The sequence below is a fragment of the Choristoneura fumiferana genome, chromosome 29 (assembly GCF_025370935.1).
Source record: "Choristoneura fumiferana chromosome 29, NRCan_CFum_1, whole genome shotgun sequence".
In the NCBI taxonomy this organism is placed as follows: domain Eukaryota; kingdom Metazoa; phylum Arthropoda; class Insecta; order Lepidoptera; family Tortricidae; genus Choristoneura; species Choristoneura fumiferana.
In genome coordinates this window covers 949,080-964,825 of record NC_133500.1, presented here as the reverse complement: position 1 = coordinate 964,825, position 15,746 = coordinate 949,080, and the positions used below count along the sequence as shown (strand labels likewise).

Here is a 15,746-nt window from a genome sequence, read left to right as displayed (position 1 = left end):
TTCTATTTTTTTATAAGACGTGCCTAAAAGTTTGTTTCCGTCCGTTCCGATTCGTACTGTACAGTTCCTAGTATTTATAATTCCTCGGAATGTTGATAACAAATATTGAACGCCTCAAACAAAACAAAGGTATACCTACTAATATAAGGGACTTCCCTCTTCTGGCTGAGTACCAACTTATTTGGATGTGTGAAGTAATGATACTTTTTAGGGTTCCGTAGCCAAAGGGTAAAAACGGGACCTTATTACTAAGACTCCACTGTCCGTCTGTATGTCCGTCTTAATTTGTCTGTCACCAGGCTGTATCTCATGAACCATGGTAGCTAGGCAGTTGAAATTTTTATATATTATGATGTATTTCTGTTGCCGCTATAAGAACAAATACTAAAATCAGAATAAAATAATTGTTTTTTTTTCCTGATATTTTAACGAGGCTTTAACACACCAAATGTGACTATGTCAGCCTCATGGGGAGCCTCAGATGTATACACCATACATACAGACAGATATTACACTCTCCCTTGCACTGAAACCACGTCTCTGGATGCAAAGGCCCGTCAAATGAATCTGTAAATTCGCATTGCTTCTTCTGAAAGCGGTCAACTGAGAACTAAATTTACACCTCCATTGAACAAGCCCATAATTATTTAGGTTGGCTTCCACACTACGAACATGGCCTTTATTGCCGTTTTTGCTTGATATTAATAACTGCGAAAGGTAGAAGGTAGATGCTTGAAATATTCGTAGAATATTTAATTGTATATTCACTTTTGAAATAAATAATTAAATTATAATAAAATAAATATTTGAGGGGGCTCCCATACAACGCACATGTTTTTTTGCCGTTTTTTACTAATGTCTAATGTTGTATGTATAGATAATGGTATGGAACCTTTTATGCGCGAGCCCGACTCGCACTTGGCTGTTTTTTTTATAACTTACTAGCAACCCAGCTCCTCTTTGCATGGGTGCAAAAACCGGCCAAGTCGGACGCGCGCACAAAGGGTTCTGCACCATTATCTATACATTAGACATTGGCAAAAAAAAACATGTTTGTTGTATGGGAGCCCCCCTTAAATATTTATTTATTATTTAAAATAAATTATTTATTTTTAAAGTGAATATACGACTAAATATTCCTATTACTGCTAAATATGCCATTACTAATTTAAGTAGCCTGTATAGTGTCCCACTGCTGGGCAAAAGCCTCCCCTCTTGACCTCCACAACTCTTGTTCTGACGCAATGTCAGGCCATTCCTTTGCTTACGCCGTTATTAATATCGAGCAAAAAACGGCGAAAAAATCACGTTTGTTATATGGGAGCCCCCCTTAATATTATTAAAATTATTTTATTCTGTTTTTAGTATTTGTTGTTATAGTGGCAACAGATGTAGATAATCTGTGCAAATTCTCAACTGTCTAGCTATCACGGTTCATGTCATGAGATTTTCAATTCAATTTTTAGAAAAAATATAGCTCCATCGATACTATCGATGATGTCATGAGATACAGCCTGGTGACAGATGGATAGACAGATGGACAGCAGAGTCTTAGTATTAGGGTCCCGTATTTATGGTCCCGTATTTATCCTTAGGGTGTGGAACCCAAAAAAAGAGGCTTAATAATAAATAAATGTATAATCAATGGCAACAGCTTCATATTTTTCACCACTTTTTCCCAAAGCGAGGGGATAATGCTCTCACTATTCATTCTTTTCATTAAAATATTTAAAATTATTCTTGATTTCAGGTTTTGCACCTCATCCAAAGGGGAATATACCCTTATTCCTCTCCTGCGGTCATACAATTTGTGAAACATGTGTCACCAACATTGTCCGATTTGCAGAGCCTATTGAATGCAAAGTCTGTCATCAGAGCACTGATATTAAAACAAAAGATGTGACAAAACTAGTTCATAACAAAAAGGAATTTTATAAACACTTTCCTGTTAACATGTTCATGCTTGGTGAACTTACAATGGAGGTCTTTATGGTAAGATGTGATATGAATGAAATACATATGTTTATATTGCATGCCTTCTCTAAAGTCCAGCTTAGACCTCAGACCTGCAAGAAAATTTGTGCAAGTTGCATACATGGCGAGGCTGTAAAGCAAATGAGTTTGGGGTGGTCAGTTGAGCGCAGCATTGTAATTTAACTTCCAAGATTTTTCTTGCAGATTTAAACTGGGCTTAATAATGCTGCAGAACTGCAGCTAACTACTTTATCTAGGGATTTTTGTTCCATATATTTTGTAATAATCTAGTCAATGTGATGAAATGGGTCGATCAACTTTTCCCTGTACTGCGTTGCCATGGTTACGTCCCGTGGACAACTCTTTAAAAGCATGAGTTTCTCCATGTTTTCTGTGGTTATAATTCATAGAGCGTACATTTTTGTCGTAGTTACAAGCCCATTATTTAATGGACAATCTCCTAAGTACATTAGTAGCATATATCATAACAGTTTTTTTAAGAAACTCCGTCTCTTGGACAACGGGACAGAATAAAAAACCATAAAAAGTTGATCTACCCAAATAAATAATAACAAATGTTATAAATAAACATTTTAATTTTCAGGAGTCAGACTCTAAAAAGGATAACAGTGACAATTGTTTTGTTGACATCAAGTCTATAATACAGAACGCTGACTGCGCTTCTGGTAAATTTTACCTTTTTTATGTAATGTAAAATAGTGTTATGCTAAGTGGCCATTTTGATTGCTAGGAGGAGTAGGATTTTTAAATCCACAATGACATATACACCATGTCCAATAAATTTGCATACAGTTTTGATTTTTGATAAAACAAATGTATGAATAGTTAATATAATAAAAACTATATCTTATTAATGCCACACGTATATACATCTTATCTTATATTTAGGGGTCCTTGCGGATACACTTCGACCCGTAGGGATCTTTTGTGTAAATTCGTATATACATTATTTACAATAAATGTTTCAGGATAACTCCACCTTTAACTTTTTTACCAGCTTCAAACGTTTCACGAATGAATCACACGCGGCACGCACAGCTTCCATTGGCATTCGTTCCAAATGTGCTTGATAACCTTTTTGAAATGATCCAGGTTTGCGATTATATAATCATGTAGTTTTGAAAGCATGTACAACCATCCGAAATAATCTAATATGTTTAAGTCTGGAAAACTGGGTGGCCATTCATGTTACGGCAAAAAATCCGTCAAATTAGCCTGACACCAAGCTTGAAAAGGGTTTGTTGTGTGTGAAGGAGCTTCGTCTTGTTGGAAAACATAATATTCATTCCCAAACATACTTTTTAAATTCGGGGCAGTAATTTTCTCCAAAACCTTCGGATTTATCGCCTCTATCGGCGCCGAAACGCCTATATCGATAAATGCTAAAGGTAGGTACCCCGCCTACAAACTGGACCTCACACCATCATCGATGGCGAGCTCTGGAACCTAGGAACATTCTTCTAGTTGTCTGGAATGTCTTCTATCATGGTGTCCAGAATTGATAATTTTGGGCATTATGAGGCTGTTCTAATGCATACAGTTTCTCGTCAAAAAACAAACTGATCCCTGCGTGTTCGATAAATGTCTCTCTTTTTATTTGTGGCTTCAGAAATGCCATGAACTATGCGTTTTTTGTAAGCATGGCATCCAAGATCTACCCTCAAAAGGCTATGCACTGATCTCCTTGAAATTTTCAGGTGAGCAGTTTATTTTCGAATAGAGCGGTGTTTTTTCCGCCCAACACGCTCTCTCACAATTTCTACTACTCTATCGGTTCTAGCTGAATGTGGCCGACCGGAAATTTTCCTATATCGAAAATACAAACTGAAATATAGATGCATAGAAAAACCAGAAAAATAAGACCAGCGCTGGGAATCGAACCCAGGTCCTCGGCATTCCGTGCCACGTGCTATACCACTACACCACCACTGGACAGTGATACAGACACGAATTTCTCATATGCACCACATCACAGCTTGTTTGTTTTCTTATTTAGTCACTTAAGCAGCGACACTAGCGACATCTATGCTGTAGCCCTCATCGAGAAACTTTCAGCAACCCATTGGAACTAACCGCTCACCCGGAAAAGAGATGTTAAGATTGGTTTTTTGGAATCTTTTTGTATTTTTTATTTCAATTCAAATTTTTACTTTTACGGTCATCCCGTAAAACCGAAATTGAAAATACAAACTGAAATATAGATGCACAGAAAAAACAGAAAAACCACTGATTGTCAGTGGTGTAGCGGTATAGCACGCGGTACGGATTACCGAGGACCTGGGTTCGATTCCCAGTGTTGGTCTTATTTTTCTGTTTTTTCTGTGCATCTATATTTCAGTTTGTATTTTCAAAGAGATGTTGTTATTAAACAAATTTCCTGAAATTTTCCTGTCCTCCACGGAGGAGGTCTCTATACCTTTTGATTGTGGTGTAAACTAGATTTGCGTTTAAATCCAAGGGATTTAAAGTCTTGAAGACAGCGCCTGGGCTGCCGCCATTGCGAAATTTTTTGATAATCGTTTCGCGATACTGTTTTATCGTGGATTAAAAGCAAACCACAAAAACCTTGACGATTGAAATGATTGGATTTTGTTAACGTTAATACATATTATATTGTATTAATTAAAATAAGAATATGATGGCTTGTAGTCCGTATGTCTTTAGGTCAGTGCAAAAAGATGTGTATTCGAACTTATTGGACACGGTGGACATATAATATACATGAATAGTTTTTTATTTCCTAGTGTTTACTCGTCAGAATTTGAAAATAAAAAAACAAGTCTATTGTGGGGGCCCCTCTTTCGTGGAGGCTGTAGGCCCAGTTGACCTCCCCTAAATCCAGCCCTGGGATTGAGGCAGGATGAATGCAAGACTTGCAAGAAATAATGAGAAAGGACTAATGTAATATATCTAACTTTTTTACTTTGCAGGTCAATGCATGGAGTGCAATCAGGCTAGCACTAAAATGTGTCAACAGTGTGAAACGATTCTGTGTGACCATTGCTTCAACAAGTCACACAAAAATTTTGTTGTCTTCAAAAATCATGCTCTTGTCAATATAGGTATGATATGACATTTGAGTAATTGTCTTAAATATTTTTGTGAATATGATATCTACGAAATGATGTTCAAACTTGGAGGATTGGGATTAGAGATGTAAGACCTGTTCGACCATTCTCATAAGTTGTTTGCTAACCTGATATGTTGTGTAATTTATATCAACATTAGTAATATCTATCACATAAAATATCAGGAACTTATTTAGAGAGGGCCATGACATGTGAACTGGTACTACAGTTGTTTTTCAGATATCCACCTTGTGTTGTTATGCGTTTTTATTTTAAACACTACTGATTTATTGTAGAACCTTCGACAAAATGCAATAAGTGCAAACATCACACTGACAAGACACTTGATTACTACTGCAAGGATTGCAGCAGGTCCATTTGTATGGATTGCTTCATGATTGGTGGTGAGAAGTCCTGCAAAAACCATAATGTGGTATCCATGCAGGAGATGGTAAGCATTACTTATTTAATAAGAGAAGAAACAGATGTTACAATAACAAGTAATTAATAATAGTGTTACAAAAACTATATAATTAATGTGTCTATTTCAGAATGAAGGTTTTTTGGAAGATCTGAACACAATATTTCCTAAAGTAGATGAAACTTTCAGAAGGCTTACCAAAACTGCAGTAGTAAGGACTTTGCTAAATATGTAATTCAATAGGATTTGTCAATTTCCTGTTTTATGATATATACTGTGTTTGGAAATTGCAGGACATAGGCCATTTACTCTATAACACGGAAAGTGAAACTGGAGCAGTTTCAGAAGTGACACAAGTGATTGCTAATATTGAACAGCACTTTTCTAAAATTAATTCTGTCATACAAAAACATAAAACTGAAGTAGTAGATACTGTAACCAAACTGAAAAGATCCGAAAAAGAATCTCTGTATAAGGCAAAAGAGGATGTTACACAGTCAATTAAAATAGCCAAAGAAATTATTAATAGGATGAGTATGTCCCTGGATCCAATAAAAATGAAACAGGTAACCTTTTGTATAATGTACTTATTAATTCCCTCACTAAGTGTAACTATCTAAACAACTTAAAATTCCCTTTTTTTATTAACAGATAAATTTATCGGTTCTACTGGAAGATGCCAAACAGATTGCTGAATGTCCATGGTATCTGAACAAAAGTGATGTTAAAAATGAAACTCTTAAGTAAGTATGAATATAAATTTCATATGTTAATTCAGTAATGCTTTATACTTTAGAACAGGCGTTTTCAACCTTTTAGTTTTAACGGCACACTTTTCGTTCATCAAAGTTTCACGGCAAACCAGATGGGCTACTACGAAACTCGCAAATCGAAGTTCGTATCGTACCATCCCTTTCACTCGCGTATTAAATGACATAAGCGTCAGCGGGACGGCAACATACAAATTCAAAATTCAAATCATTTATTCAGTAAATAGGCCGCAATGGGCACTTTTACACGTCATTTTTTAAACTACCAGCGCTTTCGGAAAGACCATCATTGCCATCATAGATTTGGAGAAGGCTTATGACAAAGTGACAAGGAATGAACTGCGGTCGGCGTTATCTGCGCATGGGGTGAGCAGTGGTCTGATTCGAGCACTGAAGTCTCTCTATGAGGACTCCAGTGCTTGTGTTAGAATAAACGGAGCGTATACTGAATGGTTTAACATTCAAAAAGGTGTTAGATAGGGATGTGTAGCGTCTCCATGGCTGTTCAACCTATTCATGGATAATTGTTTGACAGATCTGAAAGATAGTGATCGTGGACTGAGAATGAATGAGTTACTTATCAAATGCCTTCTTTACGCCGATGATCAAGTATTACTTACATCGTCGGCTGAGGATTTTCAAGGGATGGTAACTATTATGAATGATGCTTTGGAGAGACGGAATGAAAGTGAACGTAACAAAGACGAAAGTTATGGTATTTGAAAAGGAAGAGAACGTAACGGAAGTGTGTCCGGATTGGTGACGAAAACTTGGAGCAAGTGAATAAATTTGTGTACCTGGGATCTATGTTTACTAGGGATGGAAAGTGTGAAAGTGATATTGGAAGGAGAGTAAAGGCTGGTAACGTAGTGAATGGAGCGTTGCACACCTTTATGAATAGCCAGAAAATCTCCAAAAGAGCTCGTCTGGCTGTGCATAGACGGGTGGTGGTACCAACACTCATGTATGGAAGTGAAAGTTGGGTGTGGCAGGAAAGGCATCAGAGTAGAATAAATGCGGTAGAAATGAGAGCGTTAAGAAGTATGTTAGGTGTGAAATTGAGTGACAGAATTAGAAATAGTGCAATAAGGGAACGCTGTGGTGTAAATGAAGGTATAGTCACACAGATTGAGAAAGGGATGCTTGGATGGTTTGGTCATGTTGAGAGAATGAATGAAAACAGATTGACTAAGCAGATCTATAAGACGAGCGTGAATGGGAACGTTGGGAGAGGAAGGCCTAGACGAACGTACCACGATCAAATCGGGGACGCTCTGAAGAAAGGTCGGGTCAGGAGTACTCTAAACCGACGTGCATGCATGAAAAGATTGAGGAATGCAGAGGAAGCGAGAGTTGTATGCCAGAATCGTAGCAAGTGGAAGGATGTAGTCTCTGCCTACCCCGTTGGGAAATTGGCGTGATTTTATGTATGTACCAGCTTTTGCCCGCAGCTTCGCTCGCGTTAAATTTGGAGTAACATACATTTACTTTCTGCGATCCTTTTTTCGTGTTTTGATTAATTTTCGGAGGATTACATGGAAATACAAATACGGACAGATTTTCTTTTAGACAGATGGTGCAAATTTTGAAATACAAAAATCAACCTGCATACGTAATTAATTATGATTCTTACCAGCTTTGAAACCCTGCTTCGCTGATTCAGGGTTGAAATTTTAGAAAATGTTAAAGTACTACGCGTTTCTTTTGCCCGCGATTTCATACACCATATAGGATTATATCCCGAGAAATTGTAAAGTAGTGCACCCTAGTGAACCTCTGCATTACTTTAGGTCCATCTATGCCAAATTTCACACCGTAGCATGCTGAACGGTTGTGTGCTCTGAAAATGAGCTCTGGTTGAGTTCGAAACGCGTCAGTGTAAAGTGGTGGTGGTGATAGATGGATTTGTGTGATTTGTGTGTTCTTACAGAGGTGGAGGAACTGCATGAACACACATTGCATGGGCACAAAAGTAGCTATCATAAAGGTCGCGGGTGGGCAAATTAATTGTGTCAGCTCGTTGAACGTACATGTAAAGTTTCGTATCTATGCTATCAGACCTTGAGGAGTTCCATCATCAGCAGACGACCCTGGCTGCAGCATCAGGCGGTGTATATAATATAAACGCATTGTCATTGAAATTTTCAATAAATTTAATTGAAATAATATAAATATATATAATATATATTAATATTTTAATTGTCATAGTTAAATGATTCCATAATTTCAATATAAATATATTAATTTTAGGTTATATTATTATTTTATTAACAATATATCAATGATGACGAGATATTTGTCGAGAAGGAACTATACAAGGAAAACATACAATTTTAGTTTCCAAAGGTTTACGTTGAGGAATAATTTTATTTATTATCTCTGAAGTATTTTTTTTTATCTCTTTTTTTTTGAGCTTTTTTTCATAGAAGTTTATCACCTAATATTGAAATTGGTATAATATGACCCCCTGTAAGTATTATTCCATTTAACCCATTTCAAATTCCATTATTAAATACAATTATTTTAATTACATCAGGTATTACTGTAACATGAGCTCATCATGCATTAATAGAAATTTAACAATCATGTAAAATCTTTTGCGTTTGCCATTAACTTTTGAGGAGTTCCCTTCTACGGAGACGATCCTCGCCAGGATGAGCAGGATGTCACTGCTAAATAATTGTTACCAGATTTACATCAGTTTGCCAAATCTCCAGTCCCCAGTTTTATTGGATTAGCTTATGCGTTTTCTGATTCAGTTGGTATATAAAATTCTCTTTATTCGTTTTATCCCGTGGGATATTCGGAAAATCTTTGAAAAAGTTTTTACCTATTAGTATTATCTACCTGCATGCCAAACTTGAAGTCTTTAATATTTATAACTACGCAGTTAGGGTCACTTTGAAGCGAAAATATAAATCTCATTTTATTCCCTATCCCATAGGAATTTTAATAAATCCTGAATTTTTTTTTTAAGCTGTTAGTATTACCTACTTTTTCGCCAAATTTGAAGTCCCTAATAATTATAGTTACGGAAATAGGGTCATTAATTAAAAGTGAAAATACAAATCCCATTTATTCTCTATCCCGTGGGAATTTCGTAAAATCCTGAAAAGTGTTTTTAGCTGTTAGTACCTATTACCTACTTGCATGCCAAATTTGTAGTTTCTAATAATTATAGTTACGGAAATTGGGCCATTTCAAAGGGAAAATATAAATCCCATTTATTCAATATCCCGTGGGAATTTCGAAAAATCCTTTCTTAGCGGATGCCTACGTCATAACATCTACCTGCATGCCAAATTTCAGCCCGATCCGTCCAGTGGTTTGGGCTGTGCGTTGATAGATCACTATGTCAGTCAGTCACCTTTGAGTTTTATATATTTAGATGTATGTATGTATCATTGCCAAAAAGAATGCGCCGCAAGAAACTTGGTAGAAAGTATTTTTTTCATAATAATATAATTACAAATAAAATACTTAAAAACTATAGCTAGTATACAATTAAAGAAAAAATAATAATAATAATAATACAGGGATGTTAGTTACAAAACTAAACACTAACTATATCTAAACTATATCTACGTTCAGTGGAAGTGTAGAATGCTTCCACCGTCATACATTTTAAAATAATAATAACAATAATTTAGTTTTGAAATATACATTTCAGGTTAAGTAACCATTAAGCTTTTGGATTTCGAAGGCAAGTTCCTCTGCCGCCCCCAAAGTTAGCTCACACGCACTCATGTCATGCTCTGAAAGCAGAGCGGTACCGAGGGCATGGTATTGCTTCCGTTCCCATAAGCTCTATGGGATCGTCTTGGGAACTTCGACGTCGCAAGCCTGTGACTAGAAATTAAACTAAAAATATAAAAGTTAAAAATCCATAAGCTTAACAATATACAGCCTTAAACATAGCAAGGGGATGTATAAAGTCCCTAAGTTAATAATAAAATTCCTAATCTAAATAATTCAGAGATGTATATAGTCTCTAAATGTCAAAGTAAACTAATTCAATTAATTAAATTATACAATCTTCAGAGGTGTAAAAAGCCTCTAAGGTCAAAATTAATAATAATTATTAAAATAAAGAAATGGAGATGTATAAGATCTCCAAATGTCAAACTAATAAATATTTTTTAATTAAATTCTGCAAAGCGCCGGGCAACGGCGACAACCAGAAACTAGACACGGAATGCGCCGGGACACTGCCAAGTCACACTTCACAACACTATACAATACAAATACACCGACATAAACACACACACACACACGCACGCACGCACGCACGCACGCACGCACGCGCGCACACGCACACGCACGCACACGCACGCACACGCACGCACACGCACGCACACGCACGCGCACACGCACGCACACGCACGCACACGCACGCACACGCACGCACACACACACAAACATGAGTGCATCACATCACACATCAACATCCCAATTTTCATTGGCTTTCAGTTTGGCCATGTCGCATCATCACACAGGTATCACAAAGTTCGAGTTTGTCACTTCGTGGTATAGGGCCGGTAAAAAATTACCAAGAGCGAGTAAGACTGGCGCGTAGAGTACCTAAAGGGTTCTGTACAGTATACCATAATATGTATAACTTAACGAATAGCGGAGGCTTATTATTAGGGTCTCGTTGACACCTTTCGTACGAATCGCATACACTTCGCGGCGATCGCGTCACTTCTGGAAATATACGCGGCACACCGGTTGAAAACCTCTGCTTTAGAAGTAACAAATAACAAATCAATCTTTTTGTTAATTAAAGAATAACACGTCATATTGATTGTTTTAATTAAAGAGTTACAGTGAACGAGGACCTCTGCAATTTGTTGTGTGACTACATGCAATTGGAAGGCAATGCCAAGGCGGGGTACAGTCTGCGTTCGGCGGCAGAATTGGGCGATGATGTGGAGATACCGCCGCCGCCACCAGTTCCAGTTTATCCACCGGAAATTCCTAAAGGTAGATATTTTTGAGCTGAATCTCTTTATTATTTTATCTATTTTGGATTATGATCCGACTATGAAAACGGATGGATATCTTACCATTTACTTGCCTTATTTAAATGAAAGCTTCTGTCTACAGATGTTCGTCAAAAAAAACAACAACAACCAAAAGCTAGACAACAGCAGAAATCTGACACGTCAAGGACTCCGAACTCCAGGACGATTCCAATTTACCAGCAAGCGCCGAAGTTTCGAAGCAAGGCGGGCTCGATCACGTCTATCAATTCTATAGAGAGTGATTCATCTTCTAACAAGAGTGGTGCGGCCCGCTTCTGTTAGTATTGTTACGCTGGCACTTCGCAAGTATAAGCCGAATATTTGTCACCGGTCTGCTTAGATTTTTCAGTATGAGTCTTAGTCTTCGCCGTACAAATCGGTATCTAGGAAAAACGACCTAGGCAAGACATGTTTCTTGAACTCCCACGGGAACCGCAGCTTTCCGAGAATAAATAAATAGGTAAAAATATAGGTAGGTACCTATATCTTTAAGTCCATTTCCGAACTTAAACTTTTATAAGAAAATCCTTAAACTTTCATGGAGTTTAGGCACGAGAAATCCGTTTCCTAAAATATCCGTTGGGTTTATTAAAACCTCTGTTTCCCAGAACACCCATTTATCAAAACATCAATTCACTATTAGATAAATTTCCCAAAACGCCAATTTAGCTAAATACGTTTTTCCCAGAACATTCCACCGTTGTAATATCACCGTTCAATACCACATCCACAGTTTAATATCATGGATAATTACCTACCTTTGGATATTATGAATGAGAATGGACCTTCTAGGATTTGGTTATTACTGGAAACGTGTCTACTAGAATTTGGATGCTATGGGATACGGATCTTCTGAGATTTGGATATCTTAGGAAACGGGTATTCTAGGATTTGAATGTTGTAGAAAATGGATTTTCTAGGATTTTGATGTTTTAAGAAACGGATCTCTCGTGCCTAAACCTTTCATGGTTCATGGTTAATATTTAATAAAATTAGTAAGATTAAGTAGGTTTTATCCTGGGTACTAATCTGGAAAATCGCGTAGTTCCCGTGGGAAGCAATAAACGAATTCTTGGCAGACAAAGTCGCGTGCAAGAGCTAGTGAAATAAGAAACAAATTTAATTCTGAATATTTGATGACCGCGGCGCGGCGACTGAAGTGCTAGCGTGAAATTCAGTCACATTTGGTATTGATCCAAGATCCCAGAACGGCCAAACATTACATACTTTACTTATAGGACTACAGATGTTACGAGAAATCCTAACGATCAGACTGCACCATTCGACCGGTACCGGTTGAGGTTTGCCTTCGATTTCCCTAGGATCCCATCATCAGATCTTGACTTGGTGACAATGGGACCACCTCAGAAGAGTACTCTTCCGAATAAAAAAAGAATTTTGAAAATCTGTCCACATTGACAGAGTAATCGGTGAACATTTTTTTTTAAGTAGCCTGTATAGTGTTCCACTGCTGGGCCTCCCCTCTTGACCTCCACAACTCTCGTTTTGTGAACATACATAAAAAAATACAAACATTGGAACATAGAACCTCCTCCTTTTTTGAAGTCTTAAAATCTATAGTTTTGTACGACTTTCAAAACTACTGTCGAAAGTACCAAACTGCAAATAGATAGGTACATAGGAATGGTTGAATTAGTCTATAAATAATTATACCCACAAGCGCTATTGCGTCGTTACGTTAGTCGCCACCGGTACTGAAATGAAGATGGCTACGATAAACTGTGCTTGTGTGTGGCGTAAGAATTTACGATAAATCGAACCGATCGAATGGTGCTGTGCTGTCTGATCGTAGGATTTTTCGTAGTGTTTGTGGGCCCTATTATTTTCTCAAGGACAAAACCTGGGCTATCATGTCAATACTACAATATACGTAACAAGGCAGTAGATCGACTCGGCCGTATTCTTGATATTTGGGTTGGCGACTACAAAAAGTAAAACAGACGTGCGTCGGGGGTTAAAAATGGGCATAAAAAAGCTACCACATGCTTAGCCGAACTCCCCATAAACTTTGAATTACCTATGCATATGCATATATAATGTCATTTGTACCGAGAAGAGACCAACAAGAAAACGAATTAAAGTTATAAAGGCTGTTTCACCACCCGTTGATTAATTTTAACTGACGGATAAATGTGATGCCGTCTCCGTTTATTCGAACAAAACAAACAAAGACGGCATCATATTTATCCGTCAGTTAAAATACGGTATTTGACAACTCCTGAATTTGCCATATCTTAATATTATTATGAAAATATAGATATACAGACAGTGTTCAGCGAAGAGAAAACTTAAATCGGTTGAAAACAGGATTTTTTCAATTTACAAAAAATAAGTGGCCAACCCTAACGCTTCATTGGAGCGTAGGTATTCTCAAAAAATATGCCTAGCTTCCATACTGTTTTAGCTTATATACTGTGACATTGCGGTGCTCGATTGACCGCTACAAACTCGTTGGCTTTACGGCTTCGTAATGTAATCCAACTTGCACGATTTTTCTTGCAAGTCTAAACTCGGCTTTATAGCCACGTTACGGAATCGAAACGGGGGGAATAGAGCGGGCGGCGCGGCACAGCACTCGACTAGCGACCGGACTGCGCGGTGCGCGGCGTGGCACTGCGTAGTTTTGTCTTGCGACGATTGGTTAGCGGCCGTGTAAATGACGCTTGGCTGTGTGCGTGCGGCGATTCGGGCGCTAGTATGAAGTCGAATTACTGCCTAGTTATGTGTATTGTGTCAATACTACAAAATAGCGTATGTTTTGTCCATGCGAAAATAAGTAAAGTCGGGCGACTCCGGGATCATAATCTATATGAAAATAAGTTATTATTTTGATGTGTTGCAGTTGAAGCTTTCCAAAGACCTCTTGTGCAGCCGGTCATGCCGTTTGCTGAAAGCAAAGTTCCTAAACAACTTCACGAAGGTAAAGACTAGAGAATTAAGCCTTACTATGTTTTGTTTTTCATGAAATAATTAGTTTTCCTGCAACTTTTATCTTTAGGTAAAACAGATTTCTTTTACAGGTGCGCAAGAAATAATTTACATCTCGCATATTGTGGATCCACATAATTTCTACGTGCAAAGAGCTTGCCATCAGAGTATAGTGAAAGAAATGTTGCGAGAGTTCAGAAATTCGGTCTCTGCACCTAAGCCATCGATTACGCACCTAACAGAAGGCAAGTAAAAAAGAACTTGGGTTTTGGTTGGCATATGCTACACTTAGGGGCTGTTTCACCATCCATTGAGTAGCGTTAACCGACGGTTAAATGTGATGCCGTCTATTCGAACAAACAAAATAGAGACGGCATCACACCTAACCGCCAGTTTACACTAATCAATGGATGGTGAAACAGCCAAGGTTCATCTAAGCAGTCGTGGTTTATTTCTAAATACCTAAGCAGTAAATTATAAATACTCTTTTGGATTACGAAATTTTTTGAATAAAACCGGAGAAATATCGGATACTGTAAAATACATTTAAACTCGACGACTGCAGCCTGTATAATTTGTTCTTGTACTACAGGCAAGTTATACCTGATGTTCAACGAGACTGACAACATGTGGCAGCGATGTCGCATAAACAGCATCGACCGAAAAAAACGTCAACAAGCCGATGTGTACGGTTTTTGCATTGATTTTGGGAGCACCGAAGTCGTGTCAATTGAAAAGTACGTCTATCTATTCATATTTTGCGTGTACTCTCAGTGGGAAAACTGCGACGAATAATGTTTCCACATTATGACAGTTGATTATTTTACCTTCAAAGATTTTTTGAGAAGTTTTTAATTTGAAAAAAGTACACGCACGTTTCCCCCCCTAGAATTTAGGTTTAATAAATGTTTTTTTTTTTGTATTTCTTGTATTTACAAGCTTCTCAAATTAAATAGGCAAGCTGATGGATGTGACAATAAATTCGTTGATTTAATGAAAGTGTTACGCTTCGAAGACCTTCGGTTTCAATTCAAATGATTGCCAAGTCGCCAATTCTATCTTTGTGCCGTCAGTTACTGCCAAGTTATCATCTACGCTTAAAGCGTAGATACAGCCAGACATTACCCTAATTTCGTAACTAAGTAGTTGTTGGACGTCCACCAACAACACCATGACCAGGTTAAAGACGGGTTCACAGCGGATGCAGGCCGCTACCAACTGAAGCAACTACAAATCTCTGTCCAAATCTGGGCGTCCTACGACTGATATGATGCTGATGATCATGATGAAGTAGTCGTTACACGCATCTTCTACAATGCCCCGGGACATCGCTGTCGTATAAGTGTGCCAAGACCCTGTTACCGTAATGAGCTAACGCTTGCCGTGATGTCGTTTACGATAGTTAGTGTAATGTTGTTGCATTTCTTTCATTCACGCAAATGTATTAATTAACTTTTGTCTATGCCAGGTACGTTTGCTACAGCCTGGCAGAGTGGTCGCCGCCACCGCTGGCTATAAA

General features: G+C 37.8%; 1 protein-coding gene and 1 pseudogene across 2 annotated transcripts in view; both read left to right on the top strand.

Annotated features, from left to right (window-relative positions):
• LOC141444281 (U-megalopygitoxin(8)-Mo12-like) overlaps window positions 1-15,746 on the top strand; it is a 241,785-nt gene that overhangs the window by 160,018 nt on the left and 66,021 nt on the right. The gene's annotated exons all lie outside the window — the stretch shown is intronic.
• The window catches only part of LOC141444048 (uncharacterized), a 34,832-nt pseudogene that overhangs the window by 418 nt on the left and 18,668 nt on the right, over window positions 1-15,746 (top strand).